Source organism: Nyctereutes procyonoides, unplaced genomic scaffold (assembly GCF_905146905.1).
Source record: "Nyctereutes procyonoides isolate TBG_1078 unplaced genomic scaffold, NYPRO_anot_genome, whole genome shotgun sequence".
NCBI classification, from domain to species: Eukaryota; Metazoa; Chordata; class Mammalia; order Carnivora; family Canidae; genus Nyctereutes; species Nyctereutes procyonoides.
Window position 1 is genome coordinate 6757324 of NW_026575021.1, and position 8173 is coordinate 6765496.

Below are 8173 nucleotides of genomic sequence, written 5' to 3' on the forward strand. Positions count from 1 at the left end.
CTATGTAAAAAATACTTTTGTGGATGAGCATTTTTCTAGGGCTAGAACTCACTTATAGCAGATTTTCAAAATTGGTAAACACACTGATGAAGACAATTTTTAAGTAAAAAGTTATAAAGAGTGTATAATTTTATGATTCCTCTGTAACAACAGACTAGGTAAAATTTTAAGTCAACTGGAATAGAAAACAGCCTACAAATTTTCATCCTCAGAGAATGGAAAAACTGGAAATACTATTCATTCAACTATCAACAATCCTAAGGGATCTGGAAGAGATTAGGGAATTCTCTCAGCAAGATTCAAAGGCCAGATATCCTTCCTTCACCCTCAGCTGAAGACTTAAGGCCATGTCAAAAAGGGCATGGAAAAAAGCAATGCCTACACCCAGATCTTGGTTGTTAAAATACCACTACCCACAACAGAGGTGGAATCCTTAAAGAAATGATTGAGTTTTAGTCTGGGGCAAGGATAGTAAGGTGACCCTGGGACATCTTGCTATGCTAAAAAACAAGGAAGTACCAAAGACTAAAGGATCATGTTAAAAGTCAACAGGAACAGGTTTGAAGGGCCAAATTTCTGCAACATGAACATCAAAAAGAATAATGAGAATAATGTATCATAAACTCTAAAAATTTAAAGTCCATGAGTACAAAATGTTAAGAGAAAGAGAGGCAGTATAATGAGAGAGCAAATAATAGACAAGAGAGAAAAACAAGAGAAACTTTTCTTTACAGAAGAATGCAAACTAATACTGTAGAAGAAACAAGAAGGGCAGCTCGGGTGGTTCAGCGGTTTTGCGCCGCCTTCAGCCCAGGGTGTGATCCTGGGGTCTCAGGATCGAGTCCCATGTCGGGCTCCATACATGGAGCCTGTTTCTCCCTCTGCCTGTGTCTCTGCCTCTCTCACTCTCTCTCTGTCATAAATAAATAAAAAATCTTTTAAAAAAATAACATCAGAAAAACCACCATTTTACAACCCCCACATAACAGGTGATTTAGGCAAGGATTGTCAGTGGATGTAAAAAATCACTGGGGACTAAGATATTCACATGGTCTCAAAGTATCACTCGACATATTCCTTATTACCAAGGTTTCCATTCCCTGAATCTACATTTTAAGAATGAACAAAGCATTGGCTATTCTAATTAAATGATATGGTTAATGAGAATTAATTTTTTCAAGATCTGTCAACTTACCAGTTTTCAAAGAATTAGAATGTATCACTTAATATACATTCAGTATCATTTGACAATTATTTGAGGATTCAGAAGGCACTCCTGTGCCTTATTATGCCTCTTTATTATCAGATGAACACAAAAGATAAAAGGATCACTGCACAAAAGTAGGTCCCCACACAGTACACTAGGATTGTCAAGCTGGCTGTTGTCCATTTCTGCTTCCCAGTGGCCAGTAGTTCCAGTTAGGGATATCTCAGTCTACAATTGTTCTACTGTCCCTTCCTAGGCTTTAGGGAAATGAAAAGCAACTCTTCTTCACCAAAAGGAGGGTGAGATGATGCAGAAACTTCTACAGAACATATATGACCATGTTTCTTCAACAAATGGTAAGAGGAAGGGGGGAAAAAAGGAGTGTTCACAGATTAAGAGTCTTAAGAAATGTATCAACCAAACACAATGTAAGAACCTTAGTTGGATTCTGATTCACACAAACCAACCATAAAAATACATTTATTAAATAGGAAAATGTCAACACTGAATAGGTATTAGATGTTAATTATTTTTAAGTTTTAGGTGTGATATGATTGAGATTAGATTTTTAAAGAATTCTTTTTGATAAGACACACACTGAAGAATTTATGAATAAAATAGTATGATGTTTGGAATTTGCCTTCAAATATTACAACTGGGTGGTGCTAAGATTGGTTATGTGTTGATAAAACTGTCAAATCTGGGTGATGTATTTGCAAGGGTTCATCATACTACCACTCTATTTGTATGTTTGGAAATTTTCATCATTAAAGAATTTTTTCTTAAGTAAAGAAGACCTATTAGTTATAGGTATGGAGGAATTATGGTCAGTTAAGATGTATGGTTGCCCAGCTTCTGGATCTATGTATAAACTGATTTTATGTCAGGTATTACTGAATACCTGCTAGTTTCTGGTGTCTCTAGAATTCGGTGATACCCAAGGGTATCTTTTAAGTATCACCAAGAATGTAGTGATTAATAGTGTGGTCTCTGGAGTCAGATCACCCACTGGAATCCCAGCTCTGCCACTTACTAGCTGTATGATACAAAGAAAATTGCTTGATCTCTCAGTTTCCTCATCTATAAAATGGGAATAAGAGCACCTGCCTCAGAATACCTATGAAGTACTTATAACAGTGCCTCATATATAGTAAACATTCAACAAATGTCAGCTATTATTATCAATGTTCATCAATCATATTAAAAGGAAATCTGACTCCCATTCCACTGTCACTGAAAATCTCCTCTGACTCTTGATAGCTATTAAACGCTTTAATACCATTCCAGATTTCCTAAAATTTAATGGTTGTGGCATCTGCTTGTGACAAATCTATGCTTATAACAGTTTGAGGAGACATTATGTTCCTTCATATTAATTGACAAAAAAAGATACCAAGATGCCAAATGGCAAGATGTCACCCCAGCTGCCCTTTAGTGAACCAATTTATTTGGAAATGTATTCTGTCCTCTGGCAGTACATTGCTGATATTCATCTGTGAATATAAGGTCACATCACCATAAGCAGGGCTGGAAAACACAAATTAAGTTGATTCATCAATAACTGTTCCTACTGTTGAGATTTTGAAATATAATAAAGCTGAAACATAATAAAGAGCGACAACCTCCTGCCTCTTTCTCTGACAGTGAGGATTTGGTGAAACTGCTGATGTGCTGAGGATGGGGAATGAACATTGGAAGAGAAGGTGGTGGAAGACACTGGAGGCACTGGTTCAGGTTCCACCTAGGTAGATGGTGTAACGTATGTTTACTGGGTGGATTACAATAAGTAGGAAATCAAAACAACAGTAATTCAAGACTGACGAGTAGTATCTCTACTCAAGAGCAGGGCAGTGGAAGTAGTCTGCTCTAGGTATAGAAAATAAGGGGACGTGGTATCTATAGAAAATCCAAAAATATGGATGAAATGACCAAAACCCAGACCACTTTTTATTAACATCATGCATTGGCAAATCAATACAATGTCACTGATAAAATATTCCTCCCTACCCCCAATCTTTTGTTCGTTTAAATTCCAATTACTGTAGTCACTGCTGAATTTTAATGATATACACATAAGCTTCAAATTAGCACACTTTACAATCTGTATCTCTACTAAACACTTACTCCAAGTGGAATTTAGTTTGGAGAACACCCATTTATACCTGTGTGGAAGCAGATTGAGCTACACCGATGCATTTTCAGAGTAAGTTTGTAACGGTTCCAAATTGCTCAGTCTGGCTTCATAGTTTGTGTAGCCTACCACCACTCTAAATATTTTTGCACTTAAAGAGCAGATTCAAACAGACAATGATAGTCTGACGATCATAAAATGAAGAAAATGAGTTTTCGTTGCTTCATTTCTGTCATATATGTGACCATTTGAAGTTTTTAACTTGCACGAGAACAGTGAAACAGTGAGAACAGGTGTGATATTTTTGTTTGGGAAGTGCAGATTTTATTTTATACAGGAAATATTTTAATGGATATAAATAATATCCTTTAAATCAGAACTTGTTTTTAACTTTTTTCAAGACTAAATATATCAGTAAACTAAACATGATATATATCAATAAACATATATCTAATAATCAGTGAAAGATTTACTGATATAATCATTATGCAGAAAATAATAATTGTTGCTGATATTAAATAGTTATTAGCAAAAATAATTATGTTGTATAGAGGGCGTTAAAAAAGTGATGAACCCCAGGTTAAATGTACAAAGTACACTACTGTCTTTGATACTCTTCGGTTCTGCAATTAACTCCACTTAGCAGCATTAAAAAAAAAAAAAACCCAAGACCTTGAGAATGAGTATCAGAACTAGTAGTGTTGACTGCCACCGGGTTCTAGCTGTCCAAATGCACAAACAAATCTCTGTTATTCTGTGATAATTCACATGTTTTAGAAGTCAAACATATTTTAGAATGGGCAGAACAGCCCTAATCAGATAATGGTCATTCGCAAAAGAAATAGGAAAAAAGACTAAACTGCTAATTGCTGGCATTAATGTTACTGAATCATGGCTCATTTATAACCATTAACCTAGTTACTATGGCATATTATCTATCTTATTTTTACATCAGATTTTAGAATCCTTCAGGATGAAATAATAAATGGGAGCTTTCTAGTCAGAGTTGAAAGGCTACTTGATTAGTAGGTAACATAGCCACTCAAATTTTTAAGCAGAGAAATTATATTCTGAAATTTAACAACTCATATTGAGTGAATTGATGTGAAAAAGGCAAAGACTTGCTAAAACTATTTGATTGGATGCTTACTAATGGAGAACAATTTGATAACTTAGAAAATTAAATTATGCTTTCCTAACCAATTTGTGGTTAATTTTCGATTTTAAAATTGTATGACTCATCCCTTAGACTGGCAAAGGCTGGTTAATGTTCACACTGTCTAGCAGTGTGTTTGTTGGTGATGGCTGGGTCTCACAGACCAAACCAAAGGAGAAAAGTCTCTGATATTCAATGGAATGATAAATATAAACAAATACTTATAAAAATGTGACCAGTGAGATCATAGAGAAACATATAAATGCTACAGAAGCAAAAAGGAATAACTCAAAATAAGCTCTAAACCTCAACTACTTTGAAATCAAGACAGACATGTCAGAATTAAATATATAACCAGGGAAAGTTCATTCAGCATGGACTTTTTTTTTCTTTATATCTAAATAGTCCAATCATTTTGAGTAGTTTCACCTCCAATAGATTTAATTAATTTCACCACAAAATCCTAAAATCAGAATAATTTAGATAAAGGACTGGGGGCAGTGAAAATCATGGATTAGAGACAGCTACAGGATGGTGAAAAGGGAGGGCAACATCTGGATGCTTGAAGAAGGGTGTAGATGGCAAGCCATTAATGAATTCTGGAACAGAATGTGCAGAGACAGATGAGCCACTCTTAAGTTTCTCTTTAGACACCCTGTGTATGAACTGTCTGTCTACGGGACAACCGTATACAGACGTCCAGTAGAAGGTGAAAAAGCAGTTTGGAGTTCTAAGAAAGGTGGGGCTTGCTGATACAGTTTTAGAAATCACCATGTGAGAGACAGGGATTAGAATCAAGGGACTGGATGAGGTAGACTTAGGGAGAGGATGTCATATGGGAGAAAAAAGACTGAGAATGGAACTTGATTATATACAGTTTCACATCATTCTTTAAAATTTTACCATGTGATAAAAAAGTATAAACTTTCCTAAGCTATAGATCCCTATCTTTCTTTTATCCAGAAAGGTTGCTAAGAACATGATGTTAGAAGGTAGAGAAGGGTCAGTAGAGTATCCTCCAGACTGAGAAGGCACTCTGAGACGGAAAACCAGAGCAAGCCACTCCATAGTGTTTGCAGTTTCATTCAGGGTAACTGACTGATAGGGGAATCAAGGTGACAGATGATCCATGCACTATGCAGCTGTTCTCTGCCCTCTGTTCTACTCCATCCGGACCTTAATCCACAACTTTTATGGGGCAAGGGACATGGTGGTGAGGTCACAGGGTATTTCTCTAAAGTGGCACCTCAGGTGTGCCAGCCATCTCTACTAGTTACCTAAAGTGGGGCCTTCTGCACATAACTCCAGGAACAATCAAAACAAGCCATTCTACATTCTGGTCAGGGCATATGTTAACCTCCCAGGGGCCTGGAACACATAGCCCACAGGGAGATCACTGCATAGGCACAAACAAGATGAAAGGCCAAGAGTCAGTGTTGTCAGCTCTCCTACGCATGGGCTCTGAGAAAGAGTACTAACTGCCACTCAGGAGCTGGGTGGGTATGGGCAAGTTACACAATCTGCAGACCTCAGTTTCCTTATCTGTACAATAAGAATATCATAGTCACCACCACATTATGTACAGTGTTTGTGAGAATTAGATGAGGCATGTAAAGTGCTTCATACAGTGAGTGGCACAGAGAAAGCACTCAGTAAGTGTTGGCTACCATAATGGTAACAATGATCAATCTTACTAAAATTCTGGCCATATGGCAGGTACTTTAATAAATCCTGTCTATATTGCTCTATATTTTTTTAAAATCTATTTCCATCTTTCAATGAAAGGCCCATATAGAGTATTTTGTTGAGTTGAATAAAAAATAATTCACTATACAATACAGAATGACCTCATTCTCTGATTATATAGATACAATTGTCACTATACAAAAGAACTTAATTGGGAAATGAGTGCAATCATTTCCCTCTGTGTTGATATTAAGTAACCTGATGCTTCTTGATCTTTTTCTACTTTCTATTCTAAGTATCTATGAATAAAAACAAAACAAAACCCAAAGTTTCCTAATCATCCACTGAAATGGATGAAAATGCTTAGTCAGAGTGAACTAATGTGTCCTCAAAGCTCCCACAGTTATAGTTCCACTACTCTACTTATTAAATTGTATCACCAAAAAAAAAATTGTATCACAGTTAGCAACATGTGAGTCTGTTTCTTCCCATAGATTCATAGGCACATTGAGGTCAAAAAATGAATCATCACTGCATCCTCAGAATCCAATCTAGTTTTTAGCATGTGCTAGATACTCAGTAAGTATTCTGATTATAGGAAGAAGGAAAGAATGAACGAAGGAATGAACAAAAGAACGAAGTAATGAATGAGCAAATAAAAGAACTCAAGGAAAGGGATAATCTGGATTGTACAAAATAAAGAATGTAGGCCAGATGATCTCTGCAGTTCTCTATGATTCAGTTGAAGATTACTCTATGGTTGATGTATTTTATCATAATGGTATTAGGTATGTTTCACTGTCATTAATGATGAAAATCTGTCAGTTGGATAGAAATAAATGCTACAGTTTCAATATTCATAAAGCATTGGTATTTTTATGGAAAAGCAATCTTAAAATTTAAAAATCCACTCAGTTGGAAAAATATGTACTATGGCACTTAAAAATTTTTTTTGTTTTTAACCCTGCACTTACCAGGCAAATGAACCAGTTCTACCTTGTGTAGGGGTGGAGATGATGGACCACCAAAGAGGAAGAAAGAGGTTCAAAGTGCCATTCTGCAATATTGTCTGTGAATGGAAATTATGAACATCAAATTAGCATGCAAATGCAGAGATGGTATATGTCACAGATCATATGACTATGGGTGCAATCAAATATAGTAATTTTGTATTTTATGGAACACTTAGGGGTAAAGACAACATGCCAGATTAAAGAGGCTTCTAAATAACTGATCTTTAGCCTTTTTTAAAAAGGGATTTGAGGGAGAGAGTGGTGCCTGCACGAGCACGTGGGAGGAGGGGCAGAGAAAGAATCCTCAAGCCGACTCCTTGCTGAGCATGGAGCCCACCTCAGGGCTCATTCCCACAATCCAGGAGATCATGAGCCAAAACCAAGACTAAGCCATCCCAGGTACCCAGATCCTTTGCCCATATTAAAGATAACATTTTTTTTTTAAATGTTACCCTCTGGGGATAGGACATCCTCTGAGAGGTATCATTACAAAAAGAAACCATATTATTTAAATGCTTTGGACCACAGGTAAAAGAAAACCCAATTAACAGAGGCTTAAGCAATAAATGCATTCCATTCTCTACATAACAAAAAGTCTTAGGTTTTCAGAATTGGTTTAGAACTCAGCAAGGTCATTGAGGATTCAGACTCTTTCTGTGCTTCCCTTCCCTCCTTCGCCAGAATACTGGGGAGGCCTTGTCACAAAATGGCAGCCAAAGTTCTAAGTATCTCATTCTTCCTCACAAGTCCATTTCCCAACGGGAAGGAAGGAGTGGTGGTAAGAAAGGATTTTCTAGTCTTGTGGCTCCTTGATTTATCACAGAGGAAAACCTTTCCCAGAAGCTTCCACACTGACTTGACCTTACATCTTTTTGTCTCCTGGTACAGAAATTTTCTTAAATTTTTTATTCAATATATGTAAACAACAACAACAACAACAAAAACCAGTTTAACCATTTCTCCCACCCCACCACCACCCT

At 36.5% G+C, this 8173-nt stretch overlaps 1 protein-coding gene across 1 annotated transcript in view; it reads right to left on the reverse strand.

Moving 5' to 3' along the window:
* Nucleotides 1–7249, reverse strand: part of CRACD (capping protein inhibiting regulator of actin dynamics) — a 195502-nt gene extending 188253 nt beyond the window's left edge. Inside the window, 1 exon segment of the mRNA XM_055340320.1 lies at nt 7155–7249. The gene's annotated coding sequence lies outside the window, so the exon portion shown is untranslated.
* Nucleotides 7250–8173: the final 924 nt, after the last annotated feature.